The following is a 26,957-nucleotide window of genomic DNA, read 5'->3' as shown; positions in this document are numbered from 1 at the left end:
AAATAACTTAATTGGAAAACGAGGGTAGACGGCGCGCTCTTTCAACACACAACCCTACAAAACATATGTATTGATGTGTACATGATTATTATATACAAGCAATACAAAGAAAAGCTGAAACATACATTGCATGAAATATTATTTAAAAGAACTTTAAACTGTGTATAAATTTGTTCAACATTTTTAAACACAATATTAAAATTATGCTCAATGACCAATATTTTATGGAAACAATCTTTCTATCTAAAATAAACTACCGTAATAAAGAATACTTAGTTGGTCCACTTTCTTTCACTCATCCTTAAATACTGTTTGTAGGACTACAGTTGGGCAGTACTTTCAGTACAGGTCACAGGTTGGAGAAGAACTAATTTAGGATAAACAAAACGTTAAGACATAACCAAAGCAGAAAATGTAAAATGCAGCCTATGTTTATGTTGAAATGTTTTCTCAAACTAAATTTTGTATCCTTAGTGAATATTTGCAGTTATTTCAAAAGATAGATATATGCTAGTTCTAGGGTATTGGTTTGAAAAAAAAATCCATGGACGATGTTTTTGAAAAGTTACTTTAAGATATGGGTATTTGTCACACTTACATTGGCACGAAATTATTGTCAGCTCAACTTTATTTTGAAAAAAATGTTTCGAAATTCTAGTCTTATATTCTTCAGGACTGAGTATTGAAAATAATCGTTCTAGCAAATGGGATCAAGTAGAGTTCGACTAAGGACAAGCCCATCATTATTATTTATTGTTTTTGTTTCAGGTCTACAGACGAGCAAAATTTTACAAAAGTTCTTAAAGAATTTGGAAAAAGGGAAAACGCGCTAAAACTCGTCCCTAAAATTAAAATCAAGTCTTTTTATGATGTTCGAAATGAGTTTCTATAATCGTTTCTTCTACACACAAAAATAGTCCACTGGGGCTACGTCTGGATATTCTCCTAATTGTATATGTAGGATAGTCTGTTTAGATGTATGGCTAAACGTGCCGTGTAGACGGAAGACCATATTTTCGCAATATCACCTTAGTCACAAAGGCTTTTAAACCTTTTGTATATCCGAGTTCACAATGCAGTTCTTTTGAATATCCGCTTTGCCAATACAAGGGATCTGAACCAAGATATAGAATAACGCGTAACACACTTCAGTTTCTCAAGACAATTGTCATGTTTTCTTATGTACAACACCAACATACGCTTTTTGCTTCCACCTTGGTTAAGAATAGCGTCGTCATAGAAACACACAAATATTTTGTTGCTGTGTGCTATGTTGAGCTGATGTATCCTGACATTTCAGAATAATCACTTACATATTGGATGTGATATGACGTTGCGACATTGAATCGAATTTTGAAGTCATGCGAGCAATGGAAACTAGATGTTGCCGCTGCAGGTCTTGTTTGGGATGTTTCCTACATTCCACCGACACTACTTTAAATTGTGCTGAAATCCGATTTTATGACGAGTATTCCGCACTGAACCCAGATAATGATATCACTCAGACTACTTACCACTTTTGTGACACTCATATATGAGTATTTAGTCTTCAATAAACAACGATTATGCTATTTCATTAGCAATATTTTTTTCTCCTATATATATATTTGTACTACTTTGAATCGATAAGATATTGTAATGCAAATGAAAGATGTGAAATGCATGCATTTTGAAATTGTAATGAACGTTTTTAAGCGATTTAAATTCTATACTTTTGAACACATTGCATGTTAATACATGTATAATAATTGGCAGTAAAATCATTAAAAAGAACAGCTAGTTATTTAATGACGATATTAAAGGGACATTCCTCTGTTTAATTAAAAAGCATACAGCAATTTAAAAAACATGGACAAACCAGTACATTTTCAGTAGACTAGCTCCCGTCCCCATGATTCTTTCTTTCAGATTCCTCATATATAAGTTTTTCTTCATTAAAAGAAGAAGTAACTCCTGCAGTTTGTTTCTATATTGACATTTTATTGCCTCTGGCTCTAATATATAGGGTATAGTTTAGCCATCAAACAAACGATTTACTGTTTTAGAGGTTTAAATGTTCACAGTATTTATGAATAACAACAATACAGCCAGGGAGCCAGGGTCTTTTTTCAGCATTAGTTTTAAAGTGTGTGATACAAAATATGAACGTCGAGTGGTATTGGTGTGGATAGTACGAATAAAAGAAAACGTTTTCAAAGTTTCGAAAACTTAACGTACGTCTTGATTTGTGTCACTTTAATATGTTAATAGCATGTTTATCACAGAGTAGTATTTATCGCAAACCTTATTGACTATACGCAGCCTCCGTACGTCTTTGAAACTTTAGGTAAGTATAATATTACACTTAAAAGTTTACACCATTCGCCCCATCTTTGATATTTTCTTTTACAGTGTTTTGTAATAAAAACCAAAAACAACATTTCCATGAGGTGAAAATAATACGTTAAACAAAGAATATTTTCACTTCTGTTGTATGCAATTACCGCGGTCTGGTTTCCTTGGAAACAAAAACACATAATTTAGTAGGCATGTCTATAGAAGTATGGCAGTAATTACACAAATAATTAAATGTGACAAATTAATCGGCATTTAGAAAATAATGGGCAATTACAACTCAGATACAATCAGATCGATTTGCAGTTGACCTATCACCAAACAGTGCTTGAAATTTTGAATATTTATTAAAATCGAACCATTGCCAAAGAACATATGTGAAGTGACACAACATTTGTTTGTCAACCGCTTGTTTTATGTTCGATTAAAATACAAGCTGTTTGTGAGTTAAGGTTGTTATGCACGTTTATAGCACATATTGCTTTACAATGAAGATTAAACCATATTTTTCAAAGCACCGATTAAGATTCACAATGGGCTTATTTGGGAAAACCACACGGTTGTCATTATCGCGTATAGAATATTTCCACAATGAAGATTTTATGAAACGTTTCATAGTTGCTACACGTTTTCAATCATATGACCTCATAAAATATATAGTGTGTTTAATCATTCACAATTTGATAAATATAAGTAACTTAATATTTTATAAAAAGGGAATCTGTATTCAGATTCACTAATTTCACTTGAAACCCCCATTTTTACGCTCTTTTGTATCAATTCTGCTAAAAAAAACTGCGTAAATATGTAATATAGAAAATAAAAAGATATACATTTAGTGCGCAAATTTACGCATTTATTATTTACTGTATTTATTTCATGTAATGTTCGTAAATTTACGAACAAGTTAAAAAACTGAAAGATTAACAAACGATAAGAAATTTAAACAAGCTGAACATAGTCCTTACAAATTAACTTACCTATAAGTTAATCAGTTTCAACAGTTTATTTATTTAGTAACGGTTCACCATACTGCCAAGACAGCATGTTATATATTCCAATATGTAACGAAGTAATGCATTCAATGGCACATATTTTGTATAATGGCATTATATTAGTGTCATAGCTAATAGCTTAGCTATTGTTTCACATCGAAGCTTAAAGACACACTATATATGCATAGCTTAAGTACGTAACATATCTTGATTTTACATAATATAAACAAATTCCTTATGATTATTCCCATTCTTTTTAAAGGTATATAGATCTACTTTAAACGTAAAGTCTTATAGTGCTGACAAAAGTGATGGTATTTGCTCTCAATTATTTTTTCACAGTGTACATAAAAGCGATTATCTCTTGGTATTCCAATATGTCTGTGTTTCAAAATCAACTGATGCTAAGAAGAGCCAAAGTCTGCAATACTACGCATGAATGTCACAATTTAAGTACAATCAAGATATATTTTAAAATGAAAACTGCTTTTAAAGTCTCAAAATATACTTTATTTCAACTTTATATATTCAATTTGATGAAATAATCTATTTACATAAAGTGCAGTAAACAAATTTGGATTGTCTACGTATATCTGTACTAAATATAACCAAAACCATTCTTACATAGATTAAATATCAATGTAGTCACCCAATTTCTATTTTTGAGTTTAAGCGTTTAAGCATACAATACTTTTTTTACCACAATTGTCTTTATCATTATATGCAATTCTTATCCAAACTTTAATACTTAGGCCTTGGTGGTTCCAATACTCCTTTTTCATACTTTTGGGCATTAGATATATTGCCTGCTTTTAAATTTTGTCATTTGACAGTTTCTGTGATATACAGGATCCAAAGCCTCCGATCCCACTATGAATTATAGTTAATTAGTTCTGTCCAATGTTTTCTCGTTTAGGACAACTCTGTTATTCTAACTGTGAACCTTACTCCGCTTTTCAAGGAATTGCTCTGACTAAGCGCTGTACCACTGTATGAACGGATTTGCGGGTGTCTCCATATTATATTTTGATACTTGTAACATGTGCAAATGTTCACTTCTGTTCCATTTATCGCGTTTTGGCCTATGGAGTTTCAAGTTGTTTTCTATTTAGATGTATAGATGTCTTATAGGTGAGATGTAGGGTTGATGATATATTTCTGTGGAAATTTATTAATATGCTTATATATTTTACAGAGAAAAACAGAATGTAACACTCAATCTTTATTATATCTAAATTCAAATAAAATAACTTGAGATTGTTTCATGTTAGTGCTTTTGTAAACTTAAACAGATTGGCAATGGTTACATTCATTAAATGAACCACGGATTAGTCTTATTTGCATAAAAAAAATAATGAGTTCTCAACACGTTCTTATATTTATCTGCAGTTGTAAAACACAAATCAATGGACTGTCAACTATTGATTAAAACCGGATCAAATTGAGCTGCTATGGCACACATCTATTCCGTTTCCTTATTCAATGCGAGATACCGAATCATGTGTATTGAAATGCGGAAATTTCATCCTAAATACAGGGCTGTTTTAAAGGATAGATAATATTACTAAACGGCCTTGTGTGAAAATCACAGTATGTTTTATTATCATGTCATGGACTAGGGCTTCAACATTACATTTTATTGAGTTCCAAATCAAATTTAATGAGTACGGACAACCTGATTGTGACGAAGGCTTTTAGAGATACATTTTATTCAATTCAAACACGCACAGCTAGATTCTAAAAAACGATTTTTACAACACTGAAGCTGTTAGCAATATCGTAAATCTGTCACATGTTCGTTTAGATACTTCCTACTGAATTTTATGTGCAGTCATTTCTATTACAATACCTGTTAGTTCAAGACGACTCAAATTAATGGTGACAGGTTAGCACGTCTTGATTTATGATGCAGGATATAAAGTCCGTATTGCAACAGTGCAATGGTGAAATGGAAGATAAGTACTTATTTAGAATTTGCCATCTTTGATGACGGTGTCACGGGTTGCTTCATTAGAGCTTAAAATGTTGCTACTTGAGCCGACCTTTGTCTATCCATGGCAACATATTTGTTTGCATGGGCAGAGGGTTCTACCTTCCAGACTCTACTGGCAAGAGGACTGTAATGATAATAAATAATATATCATAGATATATATTATATTCAATTGTCAGAACAACAATGCATATGTATTTAGTACTTGTAGTAGCGGTGGTGAGTGCAAAGAATAAAGTATAACATCACATATTAATGAAAAGAACATATCATATAAAACAGTACAATACACATTCATGATGAAATGAGAACGTTTCCTTTTACAACAGTTATATGATTTAAATTACAAAGTAGACAATTAAAACATATTATATGTTTAGAGTACAGTCAATGACTAAAATATGAAACTAACCTGTAATGATAATAAATATTATATCATACTAATAAACTTTGATATTGTGGCTGCTTACCTGAATACAATCGACACTGTTTATTGTCCAATAGAGGTAAATCCAATAATTGCTGTGCAATAGATCTATGGCGGATTATCTTCGAACACCCCTGGACTTATTCAACTCAACTGCCAAATTATCAAAGTTTATTAGTAGATATATATATTTAATTGTCAGAACAACAATGTATATGTATTTACTACTTGTTGTAGCGGTGGCGAGTGTAATGAACCATCGCTTTATTTCATAACATCATTGTTGTAATGTTACGGGTGGCGGGTTAGTATTACGTTAGTGAACGTATAACGGGATCATGTATAGGACAACATAAGCGATCAAAATATAGGAGATAGGGCCAGGAGTTTGATTGTACTTATAGTAATACGCCGGACTTGTAGAATTAATATAGTTACTTCCTCTTAATAGTAAGATTTCGGAAAAGGGATGAATACAAACGAAAACAACAGGCTGAATAAATATCATGTTTTATAAATGTTTTATTTAATACAATGGATGGTAAATATCTGACCCTACGACAACAGCAATTATTGTAATGATTACCGTCTTCAATTCTGAGAGCAAGTGAATATTTAAGACAATTTTCCAAAACTAGTTGTTACACCCACCTTTGTGAGTTATATAGGATTGGCAAACAACGATAATATCTTGACTTCCATGCATATTCGCTAATTAAATCTAATTACGGAATATAACTAATCAATGAAATGCCATTTTCGACGGAAGGTAATCAATCAAAGTCAACTTGCTTGCGGGTAAAACAATATTACATAACACCTATCGCTTTATGCGTAAATTTCAGTCCATTACAAAGGCAAAAACGTAAGTTTTTATATTGATTAGGGAAACCTGATTGTAGATTATTCGATGTCTCTTATAAGAAATTGATACATGTATTTTTCTTTTACGCAATATGACCATTTTCTGAAATCAAAATATCTAGCGTCAATACAGTTGTTGCATAATATGGAAAAACGTGTACCTCAGAAAATGTTGCACTAATGATATTTTCCGGAATATTGTCAGCTTTGACGCCACATTCTGATACTGCCTTTAGTGGTTCTCTGATAACTGAGGCTTTGAATGAAGATAAGTCTCCCTCTTACTACTTATTTATTTATTTTGTTGGGTTAAACTTCGCACCGACACAGTAATGTCATATGGCGACTTTCCAGCTTTGATGATGGAGGAAGAGCCCAGGTGCCCCTCCGTGCACTATTTCATTACGAGCGGGCACCTGGGTAGAATCACCGACCTTCCGTAAGCCAGCTGGATGGCTTCCTCAAATGAAGAATTCAACGCCCCGAGTAAGGCTCGAACACACATCGATGAGGGGCATCGATTTAAAGTCAGCGATCTTAACCACTCGGCTACGGAGGCCCTCTCTTATTAATGACGTATCTCCTGTATCTGTGTGTAAAACAGAAGTCATTTGTAAGAATCGATTACAGACAAAAGTATTCATCTACTTCTGTCATTTATCCATTTCTGTCATTTGCAATGATCATCGAAAACGATTTACTCATGTCTACAGCCTAATATCCCTGGAAACTAAAACCTGAAACGTAACACCAGCTTATTGTTTAATCAATTCAGGAATATCGTGAGACAGTAAGTTAGGTATGGCTAAATACAGAATGTACGCATTGATATTTAGAAAAAACAACACATATCTTGTCATATTAGCCAAACAGATATTTTTCTATTGTCACGTCAAGTAAAATTTGACATGTTGCAAAATGATGTTCTTTTATAGCTTTTAATTAGGCATATGTTACATAATTTTATAGGCCGTCTATTGATAAGTACGGGCTTATACTTTAATTACAAAATTACCAGTTATCAAAACTTTATTTCAATATATGTGTATTCATAACATAACATAACATATAGTTTATTCGACATAAAATTGTACATTCAAATCATAGTCGATAACTTAAGTTTGTAGTACAAAGTATGAAGCGTGAGAAATTTTCCCAGAGAAATATTGTATGTTTTAACAAGTATAAAGTATGAAGAGTGAGACATTATTCTAATAGTCGTCAACATTATTTAGAAATATCAATATTTGAGACACATTTACCTCGGAAACCTCGTCATAGGATTTGTATCTTGCTGTTTCCCGATCTCTGTAGTTCTGAAAGTTTACCACTATCGGTCTAGGTTTCTTGACTCGCTCTCCACCAAGCCTATGTATTCTGTCGAACTCCATGTTTGAATGGTCAATCTTCAAAGTATTTTTAATGAGGTCACGCACTAGATTTTCATAGTTATCTGGTTGGGGAGCTTCATCTCCTTTTGGCTTTTCCGGCTCACTAAGACCATAAAGATCAGATTTTCCCGTATCGACCTTGCTTCCAGGTCCAGTAGTTTGTCTTGGTTTTTTTCTTCACGTCCCTGGTAATTATATATATATCAGTTTCTAGCCCAGAACACACGGATTGTAATTTATTAATGTCTTTCTGAGTTTGTTTAGAACCTTTCTCTGTACCTCATGTTCATTGTTCATAAATGTTAATGACCGGTCAGTTTCAGCGGTTTTAGTTTCCAAATTTGACACCTTTGTTTATATTTCTGATATTTTAAGGTAAATTATTTTGACAGATCAATCTTTGGAAGCGCGGCCTTGATTTGTTTGACATCCTCTATAAGGGACACGGCCCAACTCGGAGGTACATAATGTACTATGTGTAAATACCGCTGGTGATTGTGGTGACGGAGGCACATGCATTCCTTGCAAACTCATCATGCCAGGGACACCGACCGGGTATTGACCGTTCATATTTATAACTGGGGTGTTGGATTGCATCACAGATTGTACATAATCCGTACTATCCGCAAAACTACTCGATAACGTTCCGCCTGATGTACTCAATAATATAATTCCAGGAGTGTAATGGCCGATATCCGTACCTGGTGAACTACTATCCTTTCTTTTTTCAGCTTTTTTGTCGTTTTCTCTGGCTTTTAGTTAAATGCTGTTCCTGTGACATGAATACTTAACATTTTAGATTCAGTTTAATATAAAGTTTACCCAAGCACAGTGTTTTATTTCCGAAAAAAAAACCACAAAATAATCCCGGAGAAAACTCGCACATGTCTTCATGTAGAACCAATTAAGGTTATGTCTAAATGTAGAATCGCTTCTAAATGATGTGGAAAACACTAAAAAATCAGACGTCAGAATGAGACATTGCTGAAAACAGACCATTGTTTTCTTCTATCCCCAATGAAAGGTTTTCCTTAAACAGTTACTGCAAATATGTTTAAAGGAATTTGATTTGTGTAGTAGCGTGTTTGAATTGTTAGATCTATTTTGAATCAAGTACATGTAGCAGACTGTTTTAGTTAAATGAGGTTATTGTATTATTTTCTAAAATATTTGTGCATTTTGAGGACCTTTTGAGGACCTAGGAAATCCAAATAAGGAATTATTCTGTTTTTGTTGAAAAAGAATCCGACCTTTACGCAACATATTTTGAGCTTAAACTATGAGATGGTTACTGTATATAAAGCGGTTTTAAACGTTACGTTTCATAGATATACAGTCTGAATAATAAGTTATTAATACCATTGGCACACCAATCCTCAATTCCATAGGCCAATATTTGTATGTGTTTCTGTGTAACAGACGTCGTATAAGCTAGGCTATCAAATCTACAGTGAATTATCAATACATGTAACAGATATCCCCGACTCAGCCAATATGGTCTTGCAAATTAAGGAAGATAAATTGAATATATTATGTTGTTAATGTCAAACAAAAACTTAATCAGGACAGATTTAAGACACATAATTATACTAGTTTTACGACCACACTCCATCCTTGGGACTAAACACATTTACGTACATTTTTGAAGAAATTGTAACAAGTAAATTGTACTTTTGATAACTCAAATAACAAACGTAAAAAGTGTACAATATCACTATTACTGTGTCAAAGCTAGAAAGGTACTTAACTTTTGGATTATACTTATTTGGAAGTTTTTATTTGCATTTTTGTGGCCATATTATTTAGCTCGTTCATATTCTATATACAATTCGTGTCTGAAACTAACAAAAGAAGTTTAGCCAAAGATATATTTTTACATACACATACGTTCATTTTACTTTCAAAGGGATGAGGAAGGGATCAAAATGAAGAAGTTAGTTCATACTGATTTATTTTAGGTCGATTGTGAAGCAAGTTCTACAGCCTATATTCTTACTCTCGACACTTCATTTCTGATGGAATCCATCGCCACGTGAGTATGAGCTGAGCGCTAAGCTAGGAAGCTACTAGTACCATTTTTCATGTCTTTGGTATGACGCGGCTAGGGATTGAACCAAGGACTTCCCGCACTCGAACAAGTTCATATCAGAAAATATTATTTCACATAATTATCCTCTTCAAAAATGCAGTTATCAAAATAACTTCAATTTACCATAACGTGTTAACGAGTGTCTTTGATAAACGAGATCGTATCAAAACGGATTGAGGTATTTAGATAAAGGAAATTTTGCGACAACATTATTCACTTTTGCTGTCATTTTAACATGCTATCACAAATACAAAAAAAAATAAATTTCATAACTGTTCATAAAGTGATTTGAAAGATAATGGCAAATAGCATAGAGTTGTGTTAGAAAATTTATGTGTACGAAGGTTGTTCAACAATGCCAGGAAAAGTGCTCTAATATCATAATTTCAGGTCCTGTTTTGTTAAAATTTGAAATTATGATGAATTAGAACATATTAAATGTGAATATTCTAATCACAGATTTCAGAACATGCACATTATTCATTTATCACCTCTAAAGCAACGTTACTACAGTACCTCTAAAGCAGCCCAACGTCATTATGTCGCAGTCATATCACACACAATTGATCAATACAACTCGTTATTATTTTAATGTTTCTCGCCATTATATGCATTTTCAACACCTTCCTACGGACAAGTGAGTACTGTTCATATGATTAACCTGTTGAATTCATGGAATGGGTAATTGAACTGTGATGCACCGATTCGTATCAAGAAGCTGTTATTGTTTTCTGAGGTTTGAACCGAACGTCGTTATTATTAGTATAGTTGTACAGTTGCAGTATCCTTTAACTGACAGATACTTTACATACCTCCGTTCCATACTTTTTTGAATGAATATTGTATTTGATCGCGCAATATTATTGTGTTTGTCTAAAATAATCGTCCTAACTAAAGATATTTCTCAAATATTTACTGTAAAATTTCAAAAGATAAAGACGTTATGTACACACGGATCTCATAACGAAACTAAAAATAATGTACATGAATAAAGCAGAACATAAAAATGGTCCACATGCTTTCAATCCATGGCTGTTTTAAAGGATGATGTATCTATAAATAGAGATTTTTTTCTCCATTTTTCTTCCACTTGTAGTACGGCAAAGGAATAACTTTAAAGAATGTATTGCTTTCAAAAGAGATTAATGTCTTAATTGCACCGATGATAATATTCTTCTGTGAAAATGTGTTAATTTGAGAAAACCTAACTATATTCAAAATCCATCGAAATGAGTTTTTGCTGGACCCGGGAGCAGATAGTCTGATGTTGTTTGTTATCAGCGTTTGATTAGACTGCCAAAGGTAAACACATTGTATTCATTCATTGAACAACGAACTCACTTTCATTGCACATGATGCGCTCTCAACATGTTATTTGGAGGGATTAAAGATACACCACTGATAAGCACTGAACATTGCATACAGTGGCAATATTGATATTCAATCTGGCAACAGTGTAAATTCAAACTTTTAGAAATGTACATTTTTTTCTTTTTTTTTATGATGATTTTTTTTACTTCAGTTGATGGTAATTATCACCATTTTCAAATATCTGCAGATGACCAGTACAAATTAATTATCAGAATTGTATAAAGCTAAATTAAGGCATTGTGTTAATAAATAAAATATATTTTGCATGCGGATTTGCGCAGCGCAGACAATTTACAATCTAGCTTCAGTATTTGTGTAATCGTTATCTTAAGAAACAGAAATACTATATTTAAACACCTGTCAATGCCATAATTATTGGTAAGATTTACTGATGTCTGAAGTCTAGTATCCCTGGAAACCAGAAACTTTAACTTACCACCAGCTTATATTATAACTGATCTACAACTATCATAAGACAATAGATAAGGAATGGCTAAATACAGAAATTACGTATTAACATTTAGGAAATAACGAATGCCTTGCCATCTTATTTAATAGATCTACTTACAGCTGACTAAGTAATGTCTTGCAGATTTAAGATGTGCTTTTCGTTACTTTCCTGCTTATGGTTTAAAATTCAGGTGATCATAAATGTTTTATTCTACTCCTGTTTTCTTGTCCGAATGATTTAATTTATTTCTGTACTGTTCATCATCATCATCACCACCACCACCATCATCATCATTATCATCCTCATCATCATCACCATCACTACCATCATCATCAGATATTTCTATATAGTCAATAGAAACTAATTTTAAAAAAGGACGTCATTCGACTAATGTTCAGACATTTGCTGTTAATGTTTTTTTCTTCAGTTCGAATTCCTTTGTACATGCGTTAAATGGATAAACTTTAATTTTGATTAAATTGCTGAAGTTGCACCTGAAATATGCTGACAACCAAAGACATAATCTTGGTGATTTGTGTAGATGATTCCAGGCGTCCTAATTGCTTCGTTATGAAAGTCAAGTTATTATATATATCATTAGAATATCTTTAAATTTATTGACAGACGATAAAAAAAACTGTAAGGTTCTATGTATCTTATTTTTACGGTCAAAAAGTTGCATTGCGAAACATTCTGATGCACATATAGATAAAATTGGTTTTTTAGATAGTTCAGTGCTGAATTTTCAAAATTTATACTATTTGGCTTTTAATATTAATTTTGATGGTCATATACGAGCCTGTGGTCTTGTCGAGGAACCTAGTCATAGCAATATATTCTTAGAAAATATAATAAAATCTATAAGAAGAGTATTTTGAAGCATAGAATGCGCCGAGCAAAATAATAAATTGAGCCCCGTCAAATGCTAGATAAAGCAATGCTACCAGAAATGTAAGTGTCTGTCTGGATAAAATGAAAGAAAAATGTCTCGGGATTTATTGTTCACATCAAAAAGGGAGTGGAGTTATTTTCCTTGACAACAGTGTGGTAATCTTATCTACTATCATTATGATAATAGTGTGAAATAATAACAGCTGATTGATAAAAGGAGAAAATATTTAAGCAGCCAGTTAGCTCAACAGTACAGCACTCGATCGTCCTGTAAACGAAGGTACAGGTCTCTCGGCCCCGTATTGTTCACAGCCTGTTACATCTAGCGGCCAACGTTGGAGGTGGCTGTATATACTCTGAGATCATGTTTACCCTTATCTCCATCCTTTTTGTAACTCAACACGATGTCGATTACCAGTCATTTACATTCGAATTATTATTTGTCTAAGCAACAAAGTTGCCGGTCTGTATTTTTACAGGTAAGTTAACACGTTTTAAACGTATTTCCTTTTGGAAAATGTTGTACATATATTTATTGTAAATTGAATATATCAAAAACAGGTAAACCACAGGTGTAAATAAGATTAGCGGCTACATCTATACACATAGAAAAACGTAATGTGCTATATGAACACATTAATGAATCCGCCTTGTTAGAAAGGTCATTTTGAACTGGAATGTTTGTAGATAATGCACTGAAGAATTCGACATTATTCGTTTCTGTAATGCGTAATGCACATTAAAACTACAGATATGTGTGTTTTAGAAAGAAGCATGTTTTGGAAGATTATAAATTTTATTTCAGACATTAACAGTAACTTAAGTATTTTGTTCGTATCAGTAATGTCAAAGTGGATACTTACCATACGTATTTCTGAAACAGTAGTAGATGTTGAGCTGTTTCAGTCATATAATAAAAACAATTATGACATAGATAGGCTTATAAGTACAGTATCATTAAACCAATATATTCCATAAAACAAATTCTGAAATCACTGTTATCTACAGTTATAGCTTGTTGATATGTTTCTGATTTAGATAACTTAATCCTGTGTATCCATTTTTAATGTGGTTACGTTTACTACTTTGTATGATAGCTTTGTATTGTCGTCAATTGATAACAATGAGTAAGAAACTCAATCCTTCAATTAGAATAGTGTAATACTATATTATTACGGTCAGTTAGGCATAGCCAGCAAGTTTAAAGCCAATCTCTGGACTAGTACCAAAACAATCCCTAATTTGAATCCGAAGATAAAATATAAGGAAGCCTTGGCTTCCATATGAATATAATTTTTTTTTAAATTTCTAAATGTTGAAATGAATGACAGTTTATGAGTCACCATAAGAGGAAGTAGTCCTAACTTGAGTACAGTGAAATATATATTTGATATTTTTAACTGTGGATTATCAAATATATTTTTTAATAAACCAATTTATATTTCAATACACATAACGTCTGGACTTTTTATTTTGTTTTTTTCTTTTTGTAATATCACACAATAAAAAGGGTTTACATTGACTATTTAAACGAATATCTAATCAGACGGTGTTTATTTCTTACTAGTATGTTCTTGCAGTATCATTTATGAAACTAAATCAGACAGAGAATTTATATCGTATTGTCTGGGGAAATTATCCATTATATTACATTGCAAGTGTCACCAAGTAGCAATTTGTCTTATGAGATTGGCAAGCAGACAAAAAGTAAATATTCAAAATCTGATAGCTCAGCTTGATGAATTTTCTAAAAACTTAAACGATTATACAGTTTTAAAATAGTATGATTCAAAACATTATCAGTCCCTGGCTTCAACTTGCTATATTGATAATGCATTGCCGTTGCTTTTTGTGTAATATATTTAAACTGCAGTCTAATATTTCAGAATATATAGCTTGAAATAACATCTGTAGTTGTGTACTATTAATTACCACATAGCTATTTCAGTAATTCCCTTTGATTAGGTACTAGGACGGGCCGACCATATGAACTTCGTGGGGTAATGGGGGTGTCAAGCAAGGGGTGTTGCATTTTCCATTACCTCGAATGAACAGACTCAGTCAAACGGATTCTGCTAATATTCTGCTTGGTTGCGTTCTATGCCTCCGAAGGATCTTCTTATAAATTTTATTAATCATCGCAACATATCACCCTTTAAATGCCTGGTGGCGGTTGTAAAATTCTTCCCGTACTTAGATTCAGTGTCTATATAATTTCTGGACCTTTTGGAGTTAATTCAATATCTATGTGATAGAATTCATTCTGCTTATGCTGGGGCTTGGTGGCATGAGGGATGTTGCACTTTCCATTTCCTCTCATGAACAGGCTCAATCAAACTGAGTCTGCTATCTTTGGATTGGCTTCATTCTATGTTCCCAAAGAATCTTCATATAGATTTTATTACTTTTTGTCTGATACCTCTTTGATTAGATACTTAAATGAGAATCAGTTTGACCTTAATTATATCTCCTAATTTATAGTACGATACACCCGATACCTTTAAACTAAATGAGTTACCAGGAGCATACCTATGACAATCATGCATGGGCCGTGCCTTTGGCTTTTATTTGGAACTATGCCAATCGCTGCTCTATTCACATTTTGTATCAGATGTAAATTGAAGAAAAATGTTTGATAAATTTCGCTTATATTTATCTGTAATAATTTTTTTTTTATGATAAACAAACATTGCGGCTAATGTATCTTCAGCTTATGCGAGGTACATGTGCCTGATGAAAAGAGAAAGGGAGAAGAAGCAAAAAATATTGCATAACTAAGGCATTTATTTCATTTGAAAGCGGATCTGTTGGATTTAAACTTATAAAATATTACTGTTAGCTAAGCAGAAACTATCTTCTAAAATGATCTAAGGTCAGAATTTTAGGCTATCAAAATGTATGCTCTCCGTTATTAAGATTGGTGATTTGGGTACACCCTTTAATCAGAATTTTAGGCTATCAAAATGTTTGCTCTCCGTTATTAAGATTGGTGGTTTGGGTACACCCTTTAATCAGATAGTGTGTACTAGTATACAGTTTTACATTGTATACACGTATGTATGTATGTGTACTCCTGGTGTACTAACGTTTTCAAATTTCGAGGATCAGTGTGGGACAGTTTGTTTGTTTGTTTTGGGTTTAACGCCGTTTTTCAACAGTATTTCAGTCATGTAACGGCGGGCAGTTAACCTAACCAGTGTTCCTGGATTCTGTACCAGTACAAACCTGTTCTCCGCAAGTAACTGCCAACTTCCCCACACGAATCAGAGGTGGAGGACTAATGATTTCAGACACAATGTCGTTTATCAAATAGTCACGGAGAACATACGCCCCGCCCGAGGATCGAACTTGCGACCCCGCGATCCGTAGACCAACGCTCTTACCTACTGAGCTAAGCGGGCGGGCCAGTGTGGGACAGACTAAACAGTTGCATACACCATCCTGCATGGATTCTGTGTGAAAGTTTAGGATAACATTATCAAATATGGTTTCATCAATACGAAACATGTATATATATATATATATATATATATATACATAAACAATTGTCTTCAAAAGACGGTGTCCGCACCTCCTTGCTCTTACATCGTGTACGCCGTCCATATATTGAAATTCATTATTTAAACGTAATGCAGAGGCAAAATTACACAACGCAGTTCTAAATATTTCAAATTAATCTTCTCCAGCAGTGTTTAATATTAGTTTAAACTGTATTTATTTCCACAAATTGTATATACAAACATGAGTACTATATTTAAATTAACAAAGTTTGATAAAAAGACATACATCAATCAAAATAGTACAAACAAACAAACAAACAAATTTTCAATCGAATGGATTGGAAAACAAGCTACTTAAAACTTATATGAATTCCGCTAATTTAATATTAAAACGCTGATAGAAATGGTATTCTTCTTTAATAACGAAGAAAGATGTATATTTGTAATCCAATTTTGCAATAACACAATATGTAATCAAAAAGCAATTTCAAAGGAATAATATGGCTTACAAAGTTTCATTGCTTATGGGAGAAACCTGAATGTACATCATTTAGTCGACTTTCCCCGTATGACTTTAATGTGGTATATCAATTCAGTATAACAGCAAGAAACGAATGTGTGTTGTAGAAAGATTAGGGAATATACAATTTCAGCTACTTAAGCAAACTGTAATTTAATTTCGCCGCAAACGCAATGTTTACGGGTGTGTGGGTTTACAGCGTACTGTCCCGCTTCGCCATTGTACTGTCGTGTTATCACTATCGTACTGTCGCGCTTCGCCATCGTACCGTCGTACCTTCGCGCTTCGCGTTCATATTGAACACCGTACGAATCAAACTCTATCATCTAATGTGAAAATAAAATTTACTTGCTAAACATCGTGGTGGAGAAAGTGTTATTCTTCGCAACAACAGTCTAATTTGCACAGTGTGGCGGCCTGAAAGGCACTCCACCCAATGTTCTAAGCATCAGTATTTCTGGTCGTGCGGGATCATGAAGTTCATTCAAGATAACTACATTTATGCCGGTGGTAGGGGCGTAAGTGGTGTTTCATAATTTATTACTCCCCGTGAGAAGATTCTATTAAACCGAATTCGCTATTATTTTTCTTTGTTGTCTTTTATGCTATTATATAAGATTCAAAGACCCGTACTTGAACTCAATGTTGTTATTATAACTTCACTTTTATGATCATGCAGTTGTGTTACAACAGCTGTTTAAAAGATCTTTTAACTTTCGTTTGGGATATCTAGTACCCGTATATATCATGTAAATAGTGACGTGAAGACTACCTTGTAGAATATTAGACAATTAGTGTATTTGAGTTGTCAGTTACCAAAATTCTTCAAAGATGCGATATGAAAGTCGCTTTTCACAGTTTGAAATGAAGGTATGTTGTGTAGTAGGATATTTCATATTAATATTCAGTGTTCAGATTGCTCATCGGCAACACGTGTTGCATGATTTACAGACAAGTGCGGAGGTAAAATGTCATCCGCCAATACAGAAAGGCTGCAGCATATATATTTCGGTTAACCGGTTAATCGTTCACAAAATATTCGAATATTGACTCGCTTCTTTCACAGGATAGATGTAGATCATTTGCAATAATCCAAGGTTATAAGATATCCATATTTGCAACCAAGTATCCCCGGAGCAGGCACAACAAATAGTTTCCATTGCGCATTTTTGTGTGCAATTCTATTTTGGCTATGCAAAACTAACTCGCAGTGGTTTAGAAGGTTTGAACCGCCTGCTTGAAAAAAGATCTTGTATCCCACTAGTTCCACATATAAAAGAAACGTTTTTTCTGTCTATTTAAGTTTATTTTATTTGAATACTATCTGTTTTCCGTCAATTAAACACGCATTTATATGATTTCAAAATTTCTCCTTTATATGATGCCGTATTTCTGTTTCAAAATATGTTTAAACATTATATTGCTCCTCAACGCAACAAACAAAACACATAACACTATGATTTCTACTGTATTAATTGTAGTTTTTATTCTTTGATGGAAAATTGTTATCACTATTTTTCCAATTTTCAGCTTGAATGCTGGTATTTCAAAATTTTGCCCGCGTCAATTAAATTGTTGATATTTGACATTTACAAGTAGTTTGAGTATTCAGTAAAGTGATGGAGAAAGAAATTGCCAGCTGTGCCTTTCACGCCAAGTCAATTAGAATTGAGCTACGGCTACCATAAGACATTGAATCAGGTGTGGCAACACAAAAGTGAAGAATTGACATTTAGGAAATCGCATCTGTTTTTTTCCAGGTTATTAACTAGATTCACCTACAGAGGACTTCAGTGTCTGACACGCAGCTATTCTAACGACCCATGTAGAGATGTTACATGTATATATGAGAGGTGTTCAAAAAGGACCCAGAAAGGTTCTCTAAAATCTTTATTTCTGAATATATTTCACTGAAATTTCCGAATATCATATAATATGAAAAGAACTGACTGCACAAATAAGTTACAGAATTCAGACCATTAACAGAACTCATTTCGCTTTTCCTTAGCAACGTCCCTTCCGTTGTTGCGACAACGCTCGCAGTTAGCAGTGATTCCCTCGTTCTTGCCATTTTATAGATTTCAAACACCTTTCGTTCCAAAATGAAATCAATTAAACTAAATTTCCTTGTTATTGAGGAGATGGGAAAACTCAATTTTGAATGTGCAGATCCTTACTAAAGGGTTCTTTAATATTTAGGACATGACCTGAAGTTATCGTCATCTAATGTATGAGTTGTCAATGACCTCTATACCGAAAACGGCTTCCGCTCAATATTTCAAGAATGATTAGACCAACAGGTAGACATAGTACTAGAGCCGATTTACGCAATCGAATACCGCCGGAAGTAGAACATTTATGTCAACACCGGTTTCGTATTTTCACGTGAAAACGGCCGAAAACCGAGAGGTTATCAACAAATTATAAGTTTACGGGTTCCATGAGGATTTTTCATGCATTTAAACGGTAAGTATAATGTTTATGGATTATTCAATATAGTATGAAAGTAAACTGTTACGCTTTAAATGGAAATTGTGAAAGAAAAGCCGCTAAGAAAATATTGACTTTCTACTTTCACTTTCATTGTCGCTTTTTAAATTGCCCAAAAATGTTCTTTCTATTAATTTGTTTTTTCTTGTTTTTTGTTTGTAGATACATAATCCTATAGCAAATTATTGTGTGAAATGACAGCTTATTTAAAGCATCTGTGATTAACTGGGCCTAAGTTTACCGATTTTTCCTTTTAGAGTGACCTTTGACCTTATAATAGCTTATTGTCTGTTCTATGTATTTTAGCTGTAGTTAGAACAGAATGTAATTGAGATCAAATGAATTTTCAAAATAAACTGTTGCAAATTGTAGGGAAAGAATAACATAATATATTCATTATAAGTTATTGAAATATTATAATTACCTCATTTCAGACAGAAGTACAAGTGAACAGATGACATATTTAAGTGGCTGCAGAAGCTTGAAAAGTTAGATAGAGCAGGGGCAGTCAAAACAGTGGGATAATACTTCTATGTAATTTCTTTTTAAAGGCAATTTATACAGGGTGGAATGGTATCACATACAATGTTTTACAATTTACATGTAGTTTTATCTCTCTTTATGATGTTGAGAGTAAACAAGTCAGTGACATCTAATTAACACTTGTAAACTATTGACGGGTGATATTAGACAGCATTTAATAAAATGCAGTTATTGAATGGTTTGCCTATCAATATTAAAAAGAGCAAACAGTTGACAATTAACAGGCATGTCATTCTTTTAAATGACACCATAAATAAACTTTCATAATTTGTTTTTCTTCAACTTCTGGGTTTAGACTGGAAGCCATTCCAAACTATGAACTGGTAAATTATATAAGGAGTCATGTAATAATTATGGATGGGATACATTATACTTTAATGGACAATAATAATTTGAAATAATATTTTTTAACATCAAGGTGTTAAGGTGATTTTATAAAGATGGTGTTATGGTTTTTGCATGATGAATCTTTTCACAGATTTTATCATTTATATATTTCAGGGTGTCCAACATGTCTAGTCAGGTTGACAGAAGTGAAAGATGGTCTGATGGTACAATGATGTACAAATGATACTCTTTAACAAGTTTAAGATGTCAAGGGTAATATAATGCCAGTTATTAAAATTACATTCCCCTTAACACTTAACAGACACACATTGTAAATGTAATTAAAATGATTTTATGAAGTTTCATGAAGGATGGTACACCCAACCATTTTGAATCAAGAAATTTTGACTTAGGTAAAGATATCTGTTCAGACTTCTTAACTCTTAGCCTTTCATATGATACAGAGATAAAAGAACTACTATTGTCAGCCACTAACCATGTTTCAAAGCTTTTAAACACACTATAGCAATAACCATTTTGTTTAAATATATTTTAATGCAATGTTTTCTTTATATCTGTCACTTGATGTTTTCAATGGATTAGAGTCCTAATTTAATGTAAATTCTGTATTTTTCAGTAATGGAAGTACAAAATTTATAGGAAGTTGTTTCTTTATTTCAGTGTAAAATGTTTTGTGGATTCATATGATGAGAATGCCAGTGTTGATCTGTATGACTTAATTAAACACAGATATTGATACCTTCAGGTAACTGTTTACAATATTCAAAGAGTTACAATGTAATTCAGTTATTGATTTGGTATATATCACTTCAAGAGGCTTGTGTAAAGATTGTTTCACATGAGACCAAGGGTCAAGTATGATAATTATATAAACTTTACACTTACAAAAAGAAATTATACAGTACCAAATAATTACAGACTTATGAATGTAACTTTCCAAATATCTTACATTTTTCTCCTGAAAGTAATTAAATAGGTAAACACAATTCTATTGTTATAAGCTTAAAAAGGTGAATGTAAGATATAAATTATGAAATGTCAAGTATAAGGTGTGTTATTTTCAAAGTATTTAAGATACAGAATAAAATATAGCCTGCCATCATAATATTCCAAAGTACAAAGTGTGTCATACATATATTTTAGGTCAAATGGTAAGGTCAAGTGAGTGACTTAGGGTAACTGTTGGTCTCTTGATATATTATACTAAAATGGGTCTTATGCATAAGATATGTTGAAGTTTTATTAATCCAGTAACACTTTTATTCTACCTTATATCCAGAAATATACAAATTTTGAATATTAAAGAGCTGCAGACACCTCGAATGCAGTTACTACATTATGCATTTCTTTCTTCAGATATGTACCTGTGAAATCTTCAGTGTCACCGTTCAGCTATTGTTCAAGATCAGTGTCTGCAGCTTGCACAGTTTAGTATAGAGGCGCCTTCTGAATCAATTTTGTTACATATTTGCTGTTATTGTAGGACACACATGTAGAGAGCAACAAGTCCTGTCCAGCCGTGCATGTAAATGTGATTCAGAAACTTTGAGAATATGTAAACATTACACTGTTATAATTTTCAAAATGCTGTGTCTTGCAGTGTATCAATACTGTTTTGTCTCAGTTTATAGCACAGTATGTTCACAAATCAAACTTAAGACCATAGTGATCAGTATTATTAAAATCATAAATTATCTGTATGGTGACAAAATTTAATTTCATGCAATACCACAGTAAAACGTTTGATAATTTTCACTTTAAAAGTTGTAAGTTTAAAGTTGGCATAAATTGTTTTTCTCCTTCATAAATCTAAAAAGTGATTGGTCATTATAATTGCAATATCATTTTAGTATGACAAAGATTATATTGAACTAAAACACTAATGTAAATTTTTGAACTAGTCAATGCATTTTCTTCAGTCTTAAAAAATTTGTTTATCGTACGTGTCATGGCCCATAAGTCCTCCATATTATTTGTGTTTTGTCCTTTTTAGTTTCACTGAAGAATAGGTAGAGGTATTGCACATCCATTTTATAGGAGAGATCGCCGTGACGTCACGCGTTAACATCTGTTTATCTGGTGGTTGGCAAAACAAATAATTTTAACACCGTTTGCGTATTGAATCAGAATTTTTAATTTTTAATAACTTTTTTGCTCATTTATGGATTTTCAAAATTCAAAAAGATTTGAAATACTAACAATCTTCATATTTTTGTATCCAAATATCTTTTTTCAATGAATAACCGTTTTAAATGACATATAATTTTAAAAGCGGCGTAGTGATTTTCACAACCTTTAGAAAAACAGTGTAAGTTAAGCGTTCATAATTAATCCATTTTATTTCGAAATAACAATTAAAAGTAATCAATAAATTGCTTGTTTTATAACCTTTCCATTGATCAAAAAATTATTTATGTAATTTGTGTTTTAAGAAAGTTTAGACCGTTAGAAAAACATCACTGTTTACAAAAAACATGGACGGTCGGCTTCTGCCCACCCGATCACTGTCTTATCAGTTCTAAAAATAGAATTTGTATACAAACACGATATCTCCTATTGCATCCCTATTTTGTAAAGTGTTGTATGTAAGGTTTTATCTCGGAATTATGTCTCATCTAAAGGTGGGGAGAGCTATTGTTTATGCCTTCTCTTCTGTCCGCATTAAGCCTGTCTGGCTTTAAGAGGACAAGCTGCTGGCCAGATTTTGATGAAACTTCACAAGACTGATCAGTACCAAGCCTAGTGTTGTGCATATCGCTTGCATGTTTCGTTTCTATGCACTAAATTGCAGCCAGAGCTAAAAATAGAAAAATCTTGTCGGCTTTCACAGGTCAAAACTACTTAACAGATTTTGATGAAACTTCACAGGAGTGATCAGTACCAAGTATATTTTTGCATATCACCGACACTTTCCATTTTGCTGCACAAAATAGCTGCCATACTATTGCTAAAGGTATACATAGGTGGGAGACATATTTTGTCATAAAAATACCTAAAACACCTTCCACTTTCGTCTTTGTTAATGAAAAATGTATCAAACTTTTTACAATTACAAACTGTAATATTTTGACATTAAATGCACTAGTTCCATAACTGCATTTGGCTTTTTTCATAATTATTGCCATTTTCTTACCATAGCAATATTTTGTGTAACATGTTACCTCATTAAGCATCATAAGATCAGAAAGTTCTATGAGTCAGAAATGTTGGCCCTTTGTACTTGTCATGAGTATGTTTTCAGTATTTTATATTGTCATAACTTTTTGTTGTGCCAGTTTACGGAAATGAAGACTTAGTTGTCCAAATGTGTGCCTGTGCCTGTCCTGATTTGTTTGTCTGGACAATATATTATTGATTAGTCTTCAAGAAACTTTGCAGGTTAATTTCCTTAAGTTCCCTGTCAACTTTGATAGTGGCATGGTTACTTTAGAAACACTAAAGTGATGTCACCACTGTACTAGTCAAACGTTTTGTATTTCAGATTTTATATCACATTACAGGCTACTGGTCTTTAGCAGCCTTCATAAAACTTTCATAAAAGTTTCCAAAAATGTTGTATTTTGATTTGAGCTGGCATTATTCAAACATTAAGAAGTAGTACTATAAGGCAACATTTGACCTCTTTTCCAGTACTTTTTGATTTTCTCTGTTACTATGAAGTTTCCTTTTCCTAGAAATTAGCTGGCTTATTTTTGATGATCTTATGTTTTTAATGAATTGTTGCTATGTTCTTTATCTCATGAAAATGTCCATTATTATATAATTCATATTTTTTACTGTCAACTAAGTGCAATACCACATACTTATATCACTTTCATTAACATACTTGTACTATTTTCATAAAACATTATATAAATCATTATATTTCATATAAACAGAATTAAATAAATATTTAAGAACATCAGTGTTTTCTTTGATTGCTACATAAAACAGACCATAGGTCAATTTAGGGTCAGTTCTGACACTTTATATGCAAATTGATAAGGGAGATAACAAGTACTGTCTTAAGTAACCAATATTTTGTTACACAGTTACCTTCCCTTTACACAGGTAGGACTATTTGTTGATCATCATCTTTTGAACATTATTCCATTTCTGATGACAGAACATTGAAAATAAAAGTTGTTGTATCATGCAATGACATCATATATGACAATATTTACTTTTTTATTCCATTTTTTAGATATTCTTTAAATTAGGTACAATGCCTACAACAGGTGTCAAACTTCATAAGATGATTGCCGCTGTGACCAACATCAGACTAATATGTTGGGGTCGATAGGAAGAAGCTCAGGATCACACTGACATACGAACTGAAAATGGGTTTTAATCAATATCTGAAATACATTTTTGGGCCTTACATGTTCATATGATGATTGCTTGTGATCAGGAGATTTCTCGCTATGTCTTGGGTCAGTGTTTCAAACTTTAGTGTAATAAGGTCATAAACGGTATCTGGGGCAGTATTCATAAAGCATCTTAAGTATAAGAAATTGATTATTTACTTAAGTATTACTTAGGTAAGAAATTTATTTTACTTAAGTATATTTATTATTCATTAAACAACTTAAAAAGTAATTCTTGGCTTTTATTGTGGACGAAAACATTAAAAAAGACAACATTAATTTCAGAAAGATACAACATGCACAATTATGTTTAAAGTGCTTTTATCTGAAAAACAACACTTTAATTGTACTCACGATGCCATTTTGTTTTCTGACTTAAGTCATTTCTTACGTATCTTAAGTTTAAGCTGTTTTATGAATAGGACTTAAGTTTTTTACTTAAACTTAAGCTGAAATCACCACAAACCTAAGTAAAATCTTCAACTTAAGTCAAAACTTATACTTAAGATGCTTTATGAATACGGCCCCTGATCTATTACTGGATCCGGAGACAGCTTGTGCTTATAATCTTCATAGGGTGATTGCTTGCAGTCAATAGAAGAGTCCGTAGTTTTTTAAGGTAACTTGGTCAAAGTCAAAACATACCAATTTACATATCCCGAAGCATCCGACTGGCAATAATGGGAATGCATATTTGTTTAACAAAGAGCTCTAATTATATATTGATTTAAAATATTAGAAATTGAAATAAAAACTTGTTAAATATGTTCGATAGCATTTTTATCTTCTATAATTCATTTAATTGATAAATCATATTACTTTGCTCCGGAAACCATAATGAATTCTGAAAACCCATGGAATTGTATTTTAACATCAGTTAAAACACAGGCATAAAGCACCACAAATTGAGCATGAAGATACAGACGGTGTATTCTTTGCTACACAAGAATAATCTGTCTCTAAGTTTACGTTATACAGTGTACCGTTTAAGTACTGACACTTTCTTGTCTTTGAAATATAACTCATCAGATCTATTGGGATCTGTAAAACGCTTACAAATCACGCAAACTATTTGTAAGATGGGTATGATATGCCTTTAAATTTGCATAACCTATACTACATTCCTAATACGCAGCAACTGCGATTTTTTTCCTATAAATCTCCCGTTCTTGTATACCCATTGCAATGTGAAAACCTTACTTATGCTCATGTTCGGTACTGTTATCGATATTTCACCTGTCACTGGAGTAATTTGATAACGACTATGTTTATCAGCGTCATTTGTGCAGCGTGGTGGCCGTAAAAGGTCTGTTGTTATTATACTTGGTGCAGCGAAATGACCGTATAAAATTCCATGTTCAGCTTGCTAGCCGTATAGCTTATTTCGTTCTTATATTCAGTGCAGTTTGGCAACCGTATATCTTATAAGATTCAATCTTACCGCGTAACAGTTACTCGAGAGCCGGATATGTCCATCTGCACATACAGCCAGTGATAGAATCTTTTCCTTGCATACCACATTCAAGACCGTAAAGAGGAAAGACGTTATGACGTTTCAAAGACAAATAGCAATTTGTTTTATCACTTGCAGCGTAACGTAATGTATTTTTTAATAAACTTAAGTTTTTTGAATCGAGAAATATACTATAAAAAGTGGTATCAAGGTATTGGATTTTTTCCGTTTTATGAAATGAACTTTAACTTCTACGTATATATAGTGCCTAATACGTCATTAACTGCACGAGAGTGGAGTGTAGGATGGAGTTTTCCAGCACCAAATACCGGAAATCCCCGTCTGGTATGCAATAATCTTCGTTCTACTACTCGTTGCAGTGTGATGGCCATATTACTTATTTGATTTTTATATTCAGTGCAATGTAGTGGCCGTATAACTTCTCCCTTTCTTCCACTCAGTACAATGTGTCGGTTGTTTACTTCTCCCGTCCTTACACTAAGTACACTGTGTCGACTGAAAAACTTCTCCCGTTCTTACATTGAATGCAGTTTGGTAGTTATGTAAACTATCCCGTTCTCCGTTTATCAAAATTATTTGTTATTTGTTTAACCTTGTACAGGATGTTCTAATAACGCAGTTGGAAGAGTGATCTGATTTGTTGTAGCTTGTTCTTGAGACCTTGGCGATATTTGTTCGAATACTGGCTCCGCCAGTAGGATATAAAATGCAATATTTCGGTAAAATAGGAAACATTTACTTCGTTTAATACCATTTCATAACTAAAGCATATGATAAGACATCTTGGAAGCATTATATACATCAAACACAGGCAGAGCCGCACACCACAATATAGACCAACCGCAGAGAAACTGCAGTAACTGTGATACAGTTTTGCTCTAACCTATGCTTGGGGCGTGAGAGATGTTGCAATGTCACAACATTTCACGGAA

General features: G+C 32.9%; 1 long non-coding RNA gene across 1 annotated transcript; it reads left to right on the top strand.

Annotated features, from left to right (window-relative positions):
• Window positions 1-19,132: 19,132 nt before the first annotated feature.
• LOC128550251 (uncharacterized) lies at window positions 19,133-24,303 on the top strand. The gene is made up of 5 exons (XR_008368179.1): window positions 19,133-19,290; window positions 19,749-19,848; window positions 20,359-20,457; window positions 20,866-20,950; window positions 21,562-24,303. It is a non-coding gene; the product is annotated as an uncharacterized LOC128550251 (long non-coding RNA).
• The last annotated feature ends 2,654 nt before the right edge of the window (window positions 24,304-26,957 follow it).

This window comes from Mercenaria mercenaria, chromosome 2 (genome assembly GCF_021730395.1).
Source record: "Mercenaria mercenaria strain notata chromosome 2, MADL_Memer_1, whole genome shotgun sequence".
Taxonomy (NCBI): domain Eukaryota; kingdom Metazoa; phylum Mollusca; class Bivalvia; order Venerida; family Veneridae; genus Mercenaria; species Mercenaria mercenaria.
This window is presented reverse-complemented; position numbering and strand designations above follow the sequence as displayed.